The sequence below is a fragment of the Lepisma saccharinum genome, chromosome 24 (genome assembly GCF_977018435.1).
Source record: "Lepisma saccharinum chromosome 24, izLepSacc3.1, whole genome shotgun sequence".
Taxonomy (NCBI): domain Eukaryota; kingdom Metazoa; phylum Arthropoda; class Insecta; order Zygentoma; family Lepismatidae; genus Lepisma; species Lepisma saccharinum.
The window spans coordinates 38,765,604-38,779,467 of NC_139252.1; positions in this window are offsets into that span (position 1 = coordinate 38,765,604).

The window sequence follows — 13,864 nt, forward strand, 5'->3', positions numbered from 1 at the left end:
TTAATTGCATAATAGCGTGATTCAAATAATAACTTACACGGACAGAAATGCTAATCGATATTATCTTGATATACATCGGTCCTGAAGAAATGTTTACAAATAATAATAATAATAATAATAATAATAATAATAATAATAATAGTCCCAAATAACTGAAAGGTGATGTATTTAGCATTGCTTAAACCAATGTTCCCCTTCCACCACATAAAAAGCAAATATTAGGATCCTGCTTCAAACTGTGTATCCAGGCATGATTAGCTGCCTGAGCATTAAGTGGACTTAAAATATAATAATTATAAATCAAGACAAGATCGAGAACGAGAGGGATGTTTATAAATAAGACGAAAACGAGAGAGGCATTGATAAGTCGACACGAGACAACGACAACTTTCGTCTCTTCTCGTCTAGATACGAGGGCCGTACCGAAAGTAATGCAAAAGTGGTCATAACCTCTTTATTGACTGATGTAGATCGTTCAAATTGCACATGTAGTTGGAGTGACTCTTCCTCTATACAAACCAGCTACTCAACATAGTCTCCATTTAAAGCGATGCATTTGCGCTATCATTGAACCCAACTGTAGAATCCTCTTTGAAAAAAGTCCGGTGTGCGCTGTCCGACATCCACTTCACAGCCACATTCACCTCTTCTGTGTCATCAAATCGTTGTCCTTCATGGGACCAAACAAGGAGAAGTCTGAGTGTGCCAGATCTGGCTGTACGGTGGATGGGGGACCACGGACCAGCCCATTTTGCCGATCACCTGATTTGTTGCCAAAGATGTGTGTGGTCGCGCATTGTCATGGTGAATGTGGATCGCTTTCAGATTCTTGTGCGGTCTCTTCTTCCTAATGGCTTCTCTAAACTTATGGAGTGTCTCAATGTACCTCTCGCTGTTGATGGTACGGCCGCATTCCAGGAAATCAAGGAGAATGACGCGCAATCAACTCATCCACTCGCTGACGATTCGTGTCAGTTGTCGCAGTTGATGGTCTCCCACTGCGCGGTTTGTCTTCAATGCTGGTTTCCCCTTCTGTAAACTTCTTCATCCACCTGTGCGCATTGCTCTCCGTACACATTCTGTAGCCTTCTGTGGATGTCGGACAGTGCACACCGGACTATTTTCAAAGAGGATTCTAGAGTTGGGTTCAACGATGGCGCAAATGCATAGCTTTATATGGAAACTAAGTTGAGTAGCTGGTTTGTATAGAGGAAGAGTCACTCCAACTACATGTGCAATTTGAACGATCTACATCAGTCAATAAAGAGGTTATGACCACTTTTGCATTACGTTCGGTACGGCCCTCGTACCATCGCTATTAAAGAGTTGTTGTCTTGTGTTTGTATTCGAAACGCTTCTTTTCCTGACATTGGCAGGGTTGCGCCAACGACTTATTGAAGAGTTACGAACTCTCCCCTCTGGCGACTAAGTGACGAATCATGTTTCTTCATTTCGAATTCGGAAAAATCTTCCATTTCCACCCTTTCTATATATATATATTGATTGGTTTCGTCGACAACAATGCACGAGAGGGTATTCCCAATGCAGTTGCCACAGTCGAATCGCTTCCAAGTGATATTTATGACGAACGTTTAAAACTCATATATAAATCGGTGATCTTTGCTACACTCCTCCTTCCCTTCAGTAAAAGTACCACTACCCGCACCCCCCAAAAAAGTACATTTCGTAAAGTCTATTTAATATTCATTTTTGAATTGCAAAAATCAATTTCATATATGTCACATTTGTTTACAGTGATACAGAATAAATAAGAATATAACGTAATCGAAACTCAAGTAGGCTATAGAAATTCAGTTCGGATTTATAGGCACAAAAAGAGCATCCCCGTCGCCTTGTAATCAAGGGGTCCCGGGTTCGATACCCGGTGGAGGCACATAGTGGTTCGGATCAAACTTTAAACTGTAGGGCCAGTCCCGATTAGCCTTACTGTGCATAAAGTGGACTTAAAACATCAAATTAATCAATCAATTATAGGCAAAAAAATTAGACAAAAATGTTGTAAATAGGCATTTGCAAAGACACTTATATTGCAAAAAATATATATCAAAGTGGATAGTGAAGAAGAAATTATAATTAATGTTCTTACCTGTATACTTATTTACTTGGGATTTTGTGTATTCCACTGTATTCTTCTGTTACCTTTGGCTACTCGCGACATTTATAGATGGATAGATGAATTTGATGATACACCCACAAAACAATACCTACAACAGTGAACTGTTACGGGGGGGGGGGTAGAGAAAGAAAGCAGGAACGAGCATAAAAATCTTTAAAAGGGCATTTTTATGTACACTAAATCTCAATAGGCACAATAAAATGTATTATCGAATTCGAAACATTACGTTGCCCGGTTTCTATGACTTCAAAAACTTACAATCACTATTTCACTCCGTAGTGGAGTGGTTAGCAGGGGTCCAGGGTGCGAATGCTGGCCTGGGCATGGGTGTTCTTTGTGAGTGTTCCTTCATCAATTTCATCATATCTTCATTCATCATCATCTTCGCGATTAGAAAAAAGTGGTAGAAATTCGAAATAAGATAAACCGAATCAAACAAACAAACATTCCCATCTCACTTAAAAGAACCTTGTGAATCCAAACTAAAATCTACAAATACCGTATCACGCCAAAGGCGTGACTCGAACCCGGGATCCCTGGTGTCATAGCACAATAGACTAATCACTTCGCCAAGGGAAATCAGTTGAAATAACGTAACGTCAGCCTTATGCAAATAGCACGGTTAACGACAGGACGGAAATGGCTCAACGGCTTTAACGATCAGAAATTTGACCCTTTAAATAGATCGCGATAACAGATCTGACCACCGGTTGTAATCAGAAAGTTATCAAGTCCACAGTTGTTGCCTCCAATTTATAGTCGGGTTATCAACTGATACGAAAGAGAGTTACAGCGAGGAGTGGTGCGCTATCAAAGTTTCATTTCAGGGACCGTGTCGTATCATCCAAAGCAGCGGAGACGAGCTTCACATCTAGATCTACAGGTAAACGAACATCCTTTTCTAATACATCTTGACACTGCCAGACCAGTCAATCAAAGCGTTAAATATTAAATACTAAAGTGTTCTCCATTTCACAGTGGCGAGTCGTCCCCTTGCATGTAAAGGGTACCTCTCGTAGAGGCGAGTTGCTACAGGCTGGCACAGCCTAAGTTCGATCCCATAAAACCAGTAGGGGTTTTATACGATATCTACAGCCGAATGTGAAAGCTGGTTCAATGCCATAAACCCAACCTGGACTGATTAGAGACACCATTTAGAAGTTTTAAACCTACTGTTCATTTCCTTATACCCCCAGTGCATTGCTTTCATGCAGAAAAAAATGCAAGAAATTAGGTCAAGTCTAAGCATCACAGTGCCCTTGACACGCCAACTGCAGTGAGTCTCATTTATCTCGTGCATTCATCTCACTGATGTAATTTTCTTACAGTTTGACTTTAGAGTTTAACTTAAAATGGCGCAATGCTGCATTCGATATCAAATTTAGACTGCAAGCAATTAATGTCGAATAATAAGTATACCTAATAAATTGGTCAAAATAAGTCCACCCTCTCCGATCAAATCACAAATCGCACCCTGTTTTAATGTCTAGGAAACATTTCATTTCACCTAGGAATGATATCGAAATGAGAAGTGTTGAGAATTGTCACAGAATAATCTCATCTTCAGTGTGGTGAGGTCCTTCTCGCTTTTGCTTCTGCTTCCACTCAGAAGTTGTCAAAACTTATTCTAGATTCACATCATGCTCAGTCTAATTGGGACTGGATCTACAGTTCAATGTGGAATCCAAAGTACTGCGCATGATTACAAGGCGAGGTATCTTGTCCTGACCTTAACATAGGGTCACTACTCAAAGTTTCACAACGTATGTGTGTCATTAAAGCAAAAACATTTCTTAATAACGTTTTTCTGCTGCGAACCGTCGAAATACAGAGATTTCTATCCTGAATAGATGAAACCAGGCAGCACAGGCTTACAATTGTCACTAATTGATTAACTTTGCAATTACAATAAACAAAATATACGACATATTTGAAATCAATAAGATATACGCTTGGTATGTCTGAATATGACACATAGTTATTTAAATTTATTTTAAGCAATTTCTTTAAATATGATATCAGAGTTTCGAACGAGATCGTCTCGGACATCAAGTATCATCTCACTTTGATTTTGCAGAAATTTATTTCAGTCTCGAACAGAGACTATTCTTGTCTGAGTATCATCTCTATTTTCAAAAAATCTCTATATAGGTTTAAAGTGTAGTTTTCGTACACACTCTTACAAAGTTATGAAAATTATGGGTGAGGTACAGAAGTACATTGTACCTACCAAGTTGGGCTGTCTCGTCTCGTTTGTGTAAGTACTTTGTTTCGGAAAATTCCATTTGAAAAATTCATATACTCTTCTCATGAAGATTTCTATCTTATCTTCGAATCTACGCGACCAGTTCTTCAGAAAAGTGTACCCCTCCCCCATTACGAAAAGGAGGATTCGTCTGCAGCGTGATTTTCTGAGAGCGAACTTCATCTGCTCACATCGTTCCACACACATGTTAAACCATTTTCATCGCATTAAAGAAGTTTAGGTTTAAAAGAACACAGGTCAATGAACTAACTAGTAGCACAATGTAGTAGAATGAGTTTACAGTGGTTTGAATTTCTGTGGTAATGCTTATAAGTTATAAACTATTATAAGGTAGGTTCTTATAAGAGTAGCACCTTTCGTCTGTCAAATTATCTGAGGCGGTTACAAGTGGTACACCCTGTTCATGCTCCCTCCACTGAAGGAGAGGATATTCTAACGTCGTCCTCCCTCAAAGGCAGGCACACAACTAAGCTAAACTGAACTACATATTAGAAGCTTTTTGTAAAGTAGAACAATTGGGCGAATGGCAGGTACAATCATGACACGCCAATAAAAAAAGAACAGCTCCAAACTAAGTACAAATCCTTATTACATTACCGAAAAATTTAAGAAAGAAGAAATCAACAGAAGGATCAAATAAGGAAAATGTAGAAACAGCATACTCCTGCTTGGAATAGTCGATGCAGTGACATCTAGCGGCCCATCTGCGTAACTATTTGGAATTACCATAGCCCACTACGATCCTTCCAGCCTCGGCACTCGACTAGCTTTCATGTTATTCCAAGAACTTACAATTTCTGCCGCATGGCGCTGATGTCGGACCTGTCTGATTCTAGCAAGACGCATCTAAAGCAGGTAAATTTTACGACTGAGGGACTTATGATGTGAATTAAGTATTTAGGTCTTTCAAACATTTCTGTTGTTGAGGAAGCAATGCATTTCGACACTATTGGAATGAAGAATCTGCAGATAAGTTCACTTACGCCTTCAGAATGATCATTATTGGTGGAACAGAACAACACTCTCTCAACATAGGCGTGCGCAGACCCTCTGATTAGGGAGGGGGGGGGCAAAAGCCTTGATGAAAGTCCAGTTGGGAAAGAAAAACCTCATTTTATCTCACTGTTTTAGTTTTCTTGCATCGATGTGCGTGTGGGTATATATAAATATATATAAATGTAAGCATATTATTTAAATACATTACATAACCAATTCATCCGCCTCATAACAAACCAACAGATAAAATGACAAATTTGTCTCTGAAATGTTCGATCTCCTTTACCTCCGAACAATTGTTCATGTACATCCCACTTTAAACTGTAGGTCCAGTCCTAATTAGCCTTTCTGTGCATAAAGTGGACTTAAAAACCACAAATCAATCAATCAACGTAGTTGGTCTTGCTTCTCTCTCTGGTAATTTACAATGCATTGCGAAAAACACTGAAAATGCGAGCGAAGCGAGCAAGAAAATTTTTAGATCCAAATTTTTGCATACTGAAAACAATATTGATTTAGCAGGGCCCGGCGCCATTGCATTATCTTTCACAATTTTTTTTTTCATTTTGATCGTTCGGCGCCCAGAGCCAACTCGCGATAAAATTTGAAATCGAAGGGGCAATTGCCCCTCTGTGCCCCCTGCAGGTACTTTTGACCGTCTGGAAGAAAAATGCAAGAAAGACGTGAAAAGTAATACCATCTCGAGTATCATTTTGTCCAGCTACTCTTAAATTCTGCTAGTCTTGCTTTCTTTTACTTCAATGATTGCCCCCCTTGCCACCTAGAATTGATTAATAATATTAATAATAATAATAATAATAATATCGTCTTTATTGAGAGGGCGTGTTTCGGCCTCGCGGGCCGTTCTTACAACAAACCCTTTAAAAAAAAAAAAAACATATTACAATTGACACTTTCCACTTCTTGAAAATCTTTGTTGCAGTAGAAAGAATAAAAATACAAAAAAAAATACAAAAAAAAGAAATTTAAAAAAAAAACATTCCTACTTATAATGTAAACAATTAATGTACTGAAGGTACAAAGTTAAATACCACAATTAAAATACAATTATTACAGCTAAAACTACAACCAATACCTCATTCCCATTCATTACAGAAAAGACAAAGCCAGGCACTATTGTTTGGACAGCAGATGTTTCTTTACATTTATTTTGTATGTTGCAGGGTGGAGCTCCCCTGAGGTCAGTGGTGGGGGGAGGTCATTCCATTCTTTTATTGCGGTGACTATGAAAGAATTCCCATAGAATGTTGTTCTGTGTACAGGAATCGTGAAGTGTGTTTTTTGACGAAGGTTAATTTGTTTTCCTTTCTTCCTGTACGGAGCAATTTGATCATATAAATATCTTGGTTCCTTATTGTTCAGGATCCTGTACAATAAAGACAATGCCAAAAATGTTCTCCTATTCTTAACGTTTAACCAATTAAGTTCCTGTAAGTACGGGGATATGTGTTCTCTTCTTTTGACATTCAGTATAAATCTTATGCAACTGTTTTGAAGTTTTTGTATCTTGTAATTTAGAGCACTGTGGATGTTTATAAATACGGGGGAAGCATAATCAATTTTTGGCATTACAAGTGTGTTGACTAGGTGAGTTTTCGTTTCTTTGCTTAGCATATGTTTTAATGGAAAAAAGGGATTTCAGTTTGGCTATCGAGTTTTTAATTATATGTGTGACATGAGAACCCCATTGTAGATTCTCGTCCAATATTATGCCAAGGTTGCGTGCTGTTTCTACTTTCTTTATTTTGGAATTATTCAGTGTAGGGAGGGGGAGTTGTAATTGTTCTAACTTTTTGAGGTTACTCGTTGTGCCTAAAGTTAAAATGTAAGACTTGGATGAATTCAATTTGAGTGCATTACATTCAGACCATTTAGATATTGAATTGAGGTCCTGTTGCAATGCCTCTAGGGCCATTGCACTGTTTCTTAATGGTGTTTGTATATATATTTGTGTGTCATCCGCATACTGGTGGTATTTGCAGTGTTTTAGTGAATCATTAAAATCTTTGATGTATAGCGAAAATAGGATAGGTCCTAGAATACTTCCTTGTGGTACTCCTTGTTTGATATCAAGCCATTTAGACATGCACGATTTATTCTCGTGTACTAATTTTACACGTTGTTGCCTGTTCGTTAGATAAGACCGAAACCATAACAATTCCTTATTTCTTATGCCGATAGATTTCAATTTCTCTGCCAAAAGGTTGTGGTTTATGGAGTCAAATGCCTTGGTGTAATCAAGGAGTACCAGGAACGAAATTTTACCATTAAAAATCCCCTTAGCTATGTCATCAACAACGCTAACTAAAGTAGTTACCGTGCTGTGCTGTTTTCTGAAGCCTGATTGACGTGGAGAATAGTGGTCATGCAACATCAGATGGTCTACTAATTGTTCTTTTACTATGCGTTCTATAACTTTAGACATAATTGGCAGTACGCTTATTGGTCTTAGATCTTTAACATCAAGGGAAACAGTGGTTTTCGGTACGGGCGTCACTACAGCCTTTTTCCAATCTTCGGGAAATACCCCTTGAGAAAGAGAGCAGTTTATGATGTGAGTTAGGCTCTTTAGGCAATGCGGGATGCAGAGTCTCAACATTTTTAGACTGATGCCATCATGACCCTTGGCATTGGAATGTATATTTTTGAGCTCTTTCAACACGGTAGCCTCATTAACCTTCTTCAGTGTGAAGGTTCCGCTTGTCTGCCGTGTTTTATATGACTCGATTAATTTCTCAACCTCGGTCGTGTTTGTTTGCTGACAAGAAGAATTTACAAAAAAGTCATTTATTGCATCTGCATTGAGTACACTTGAGGGTAATTTTTGGTTAAACTTATTAGTAACAACTCCCTCTCGTTTTAATGTCTGCCAAAATGCTCTAGCGTTTTTAACTTTTTCATTGAGAACCCGGTCATAATGGTGGAATTTTGCGTTTCTCACTGCTTTTTTCGCACGATTTTTAAAATATTTATAAGAGAGAAGCGCGTCTTGATCTCCGGTGTTAACATACTTCAGGTGAAAGTAATCGCGTATTTTCCAAAATTCTTTTACTTTTGCAGATATCCAAGGGGCGGGTGGTCTAGTTACTCGAAACGTTTTTACTGGTTTTACCGTCCAAGGTTTGGGGGGGGGGGACAATTTGAAATATTTTTTTATAATGGGGATGCAGGAATGCGATCATTTCAAATTCAAGTGGTGTTTTTGGAGGGGCAACTATTATCAGGTCCCTCCGTTGAAGAAGAAGAAATCAGCGGACGTCCATGAAGGGGGGGGGGGGGCAATTGCCCCTTTCCCCTTGCCCCGTGCGCACGCCTATGTCTCTCGAAGCCGGCAGTAGGCTCTATATTTTCTTCTAGGTTTCGGTTCAAAAACACTCTGGGTAAGATTATAAATTAGGTTCATATAAATGCCGAACTACAGGATGTGGTAGATATTTGTGCGTTGCATTTGGACAAGACATTATTTCTATAACTTTTTTCGTTACAAATCCAGCAACATAAACAACGGGATATGGTTTTACCGAATTTTGCCGAGAAGCTCAATAGAAAGCCAAAAAGAAATAAATAAATAAAATTAAATAAAACATAAGAAAGTTATTGATTTATGTTCTCAATAACAAAACTAAAATAGCTTATCCATGTACTAAATTGTTATGGCGCATTGACGTATCCAGCGGAGGCAAAGAGGGACATTCCCGCTGGAAAACTAGTTGTGAAAAATGTCATATAGTTCATTGTGGTTTTTACGTAAAGAGTAAAATAAGTGTTATTCCTTTTCAAATAATGAAAAATAAAACAATATCGAATCGTTGTTTGTCCCCCTTAAATTGTCCTGCTGGAAAATAATTGTCCCCTTCCCCTGGGAAGAAAAGCTTCGTTTGCATCAGGGTGCTAAACCCCGGGTGGGGGGCAGGTAATTCCCCCCCACACACCAACGATCTTTTTCTGAAATTTCCCCCCACCAATTTTTTCTGTGGGGTGAGTTTTTCTTCTAACAACAAACATAAACAATTAGTTTCGGAGTCGAATATACATTTTCTGGAATAAGATCCAAAACACACACAAAGAACGGACAACCAAGAGCCTCATCTCTAAGGACATTGAACCCAACAATCCCAATAACACAGAAAATAGTCCGACTTGTTATTTCTTCTCCATTTATCATCGCCTTTCGTCAGCTACAACAAAGTATATAAATACAGGGTCTCATAAGTAATAGCGCAAACTGACGCAGGTGAAAGTACATGATAACAGAATCAAAAAAGTCTCAGTAAACATGGGTCTGCAAACGAGCCGTTTTCGAGATAATCACGAATGTGTGTTTACAAGCAGCCACTGACTTCATTGTTTGTAAACGTCGTCCTAGTTGGTAAAATGCTAATAATACAGTAAGAAAAGTGACTCCCACAGTACGATTAGATTGATTGATTGATTGAATTTAAAATTTTGGGTGCGTCAGCACTAAGGCTATTTTGCACCCGTCACATTCTACGGGGGCCAGCCCCTTATTGACATTTGGGTGTACTACGTGGAAGATCACCCCTTACACCCCAGTACGATTAGACTGTGTACTGATTGTATCCATCCTGTTTGATTACAACGCCACCTCTCGGAAATGTTCTGTTTTGTAAACAAAGAGTAAAGCTTGGAACGCGAAAGGTGTAAAGCACTCGGTGGTTACAAAATGCAATCAGTGACGGCTTCTAAACACACATTCGCACACATTATTAACATTTTACCAACTAGGACGTCGTTTACAAACAAAGAAGTCAGTGGCGGCTTGTAATCACACATTCGCGATTATCTCGAAAACGGCTCGTTTGCAGACCCATGTTTACTGAGACTTTTTTGCTTCTATTATCGTGTACTTTCTTCACCAGTGTCAGCTTGCTCTATTACTTTTGAGACACCCTGTCCTATCAGTCAAACACGCAATAGCATTTAGATGTGAATTTTGAAAAGGAAACTATTATCTTCTTAATGTATCTTAATTTTAGCCACTCCCCCTTAGTCACACAAATCATTGTTCATATCATTTGTAGCATATTAAAATCTTCAATTTGCAATCGAATTTTAAATTAAGGACAGTCGATATAATATATTGGATATTTTATAACATAATTTGATTATTTAATGGCTATATATATATATATATATATATGTGTGTGTGTGTGTGTGTGTGTGTGTGTGTGTGTGTGTGTGTGTGTGTGTGTGGGTGGGTGTGTGTGTGTGTGTGTGTGGATAGTGTGTATGTGTGCCTGTCTGTTCCTTTCCTCCACCAATCTGTAGTTATTTCGCACCCTGGTTTTCATGAAGATACGTTAGGATATGCAGTAAGGGTTTCTTACATTCTCGATCCAGATTATATAGTGGAAGTGATGTGATCAGCACCAGGCCCCGGCTAAATTTTCTCACCCAGGTCTCCCCTTAGGTACCCACTTATGTAAACCAGGGTGAGACCCTGGCCCTCTTATGCAGGAACACCAATGGACAATTTTACAAGAGAACATGGAATCGAACCGGTGGCCCCCACATGGTACTCTGAAGCCCTAACGACTAGACCACCGTGGTTTCTACTTCCTTAATTAATGTAATCGAAATTCACACTAAGGCGATAGAATTATCTTACTTTTAAAAGAATACGCAGTAATAGCAGCGCGTGAGCGGCATAGAATTTCATGTTTCTTTCGGCATGCTATGAAAACATGGACCATTATTGCCTAGCCAACTTCCAGCGGCAAAGATGGATATAAATATTCGACATTTCTTTGGAAACATATCTCAGGTTAACAGTATTATTCATTCATGATAAGAACATGCACTTTGCAGCGTTTCGGCTCTACATTCAAAATCAAACTACTGTTTCTAAATAGCTTACCTATTACGGCTGTTCTTGTTTTTAACTTGTTTTAAGAGAGGTTCGACTTTGTAACAAGGTAAACATAACTTCGAACGTACACAATATAATAATTAAACATTCGCTCACTACCGGCGTAAATGTACGCAGGTAAGCATGCAAAGTCCGCCCTGCATAGGTTAGAGTTGAGCGCCTCTAGCGGAGAAAAGTGGAGTTTCAGCGAGCACACAAAATCGCATATGCGTCTGCGAAGCGTCGGGGCTGGAAGGATAGCGAGCTATGGAATTACAAAGCAGATGTCTTTGAGAGAGAGAGAGAGAGAGAGAGAGAGAGAGAGAGAGAGACACGAAGGAAGATAAAGAATGAAATAGCGAGAGAAAGAATGAAAGAAGAGAGGGAAAGAGAAATGTAGATAAAAAGAAGCAAGTGTATGTGTGTGTGAGAGAGAGAGAGCGTGTAGGTTTTCTGTTTCCATTTAAGTATTTTACTTATCATCTTTACAAGAGGTACAAGGGTTAATCGTGACGATTAAGGCGAATAAAGAAATAGCGATCGACAAACATAATGATACATACAGTCCGGCCAAGGAATACGAAACTACCTGGAAAGGACGATTCCAAACGCGAGAGGGGAAGCAGGGAGAAGCACTCGCCGAACTATCCTGTGGTATTTCGCTTGTGTGAGTTTGCTTGTTGTGTTTATTATCGCTTTCTGAGTTGTGTTTGTGATTTGTGATGGCTCTTACAATTGGCAACAAACAGTTTAGAAGTGGAATGAGGAAAATTGGGACGTTTTGGCCCCTGTTGCACATTCCACAAAACACCCTCGTTTTGCTAGAAAATGTCACAAGCCATTCAGTTACTATATTTATACTTATAATACTATATACAACAATATTATTATTATTAAATACTATCCTGATTAATGTTGTGTACATTTGTGCTAATTATAATATTTACTAAGAAGATCAATTTAATTGAATGATCTAAAATAAAGCTACTGGTTTACAAACAAGTTTATCTACTAATGTGACGATATGAATACTTTCCTGATATGTTCTGTTTGCTGATATAGTATATGACTGGCTTACCTAACCCTTACATAATTCGTAAACATCTCTGTATGTGTTTTGGCGGCGATGTTACTACGTTGAAACTTCATTGCTGTTTCTACAGCAAACAATTTTCAAGGAACCCGCTTCCTGTCCAAAGCTCCGTCACCCCTATTTGGCCACTGAACGCGTCCGGTTGGCGCATGCGCACTTCCGTCTCGGCTAAGGCAGCCAGTACATGCATTACTAAGGTTCGAACCTGTAACTTCTGGCTTCGTAGGGCGTTAGACAGCAACTAAATTGGAATCAGATGAAGTTTACTCTCAGAAAATCACGCTGCAGACGAATACTCCATTGCGTAAGGGGGGGTGTACACTTTTCTAAAGAAGTGGTCGCGTCGATTCGAAGATAAGATACAAATCTTTATAAGAAGAGTATATGACTGACCTTTTCTTTTGATTTTTAAAATTGAATTTTCCGAGACGAAATACTTACCCGTTAGAGAAAGTGTTTGTGCGAGAGAGAGAGGTGAGAAAATAAAAAAAAAGATCGATAGGTCTAAACTAAAGGGGAGAAAGCCAGAAAATGAGTGGAGAACAGACATATAAAACATCAAGAAGGGAGGATGTAAGAAAGATAAATTAAGATTCAGAAGAGGGAACAGAAAGCTGGGAAGAATATACAAGAAAAGAGTTGCAAATATGAGATAAGGTAAACAGAAGTAATTAGGCAATATTTCAGGGAGGCGTGGACCTCCTTGATCCTTCTTGCGGGTGCTCAGGTAACACCTCCAAATTTTCGTACGGGAAAAAACATCGAATAAATAAGAATGTGACAAAATTTACAGTATATATAAGTACAATCGTGGGGATTTATGGAGAATATAATAAAAGAATAAATAAAGTAGTATGTAACTATTTGTCATCTTCACGTGCAAAAAAATTATCAAAACTTAAGCTTCGCCACTGCTCCAGTTTTTTTTTCCTATATTTATTCACAACACTGGACACAAAACAAGAAAACATATGCATAAGAGCAGCTCAGGAGCCCAACTGAAAATATTGAAGCGCCACTTGTGACATCTAACGTTAAGAGTGCGAACTATCACCAATCCATTTTAATTTCAAGCTTTGCTGTTCAGATGTCGCTGGGTGTTACGTATGGGAACTCTGACAGACGTTATGCAAAGGTCAATATTGTCTGTATGTCCGTGTCGATAACTTCGAAAACTACCAGAGCTGTAAACATGAACTTTGGAGAAATAATTGACGTACCAAATCAATTCCAGTCAATGTTTCTGGGTATGACATGGCCGATTAATTCCGTTTCTTCCTGTTTCTGTTTCATCGTCCTACTCGCGGCGAATCTTGAGAGGGTAGAAAAAGTGACGCAAAATAAACTTATTGTGTAATCGAGATTTATTTATTACCGAACTTACTGAAAGTCACGGAATCGACTGAGATCACACGGCTTCGAATGACACTACCAAAGAAGATTTATGCACATTACTACTTTTGCATAAAATATTAATCAGAA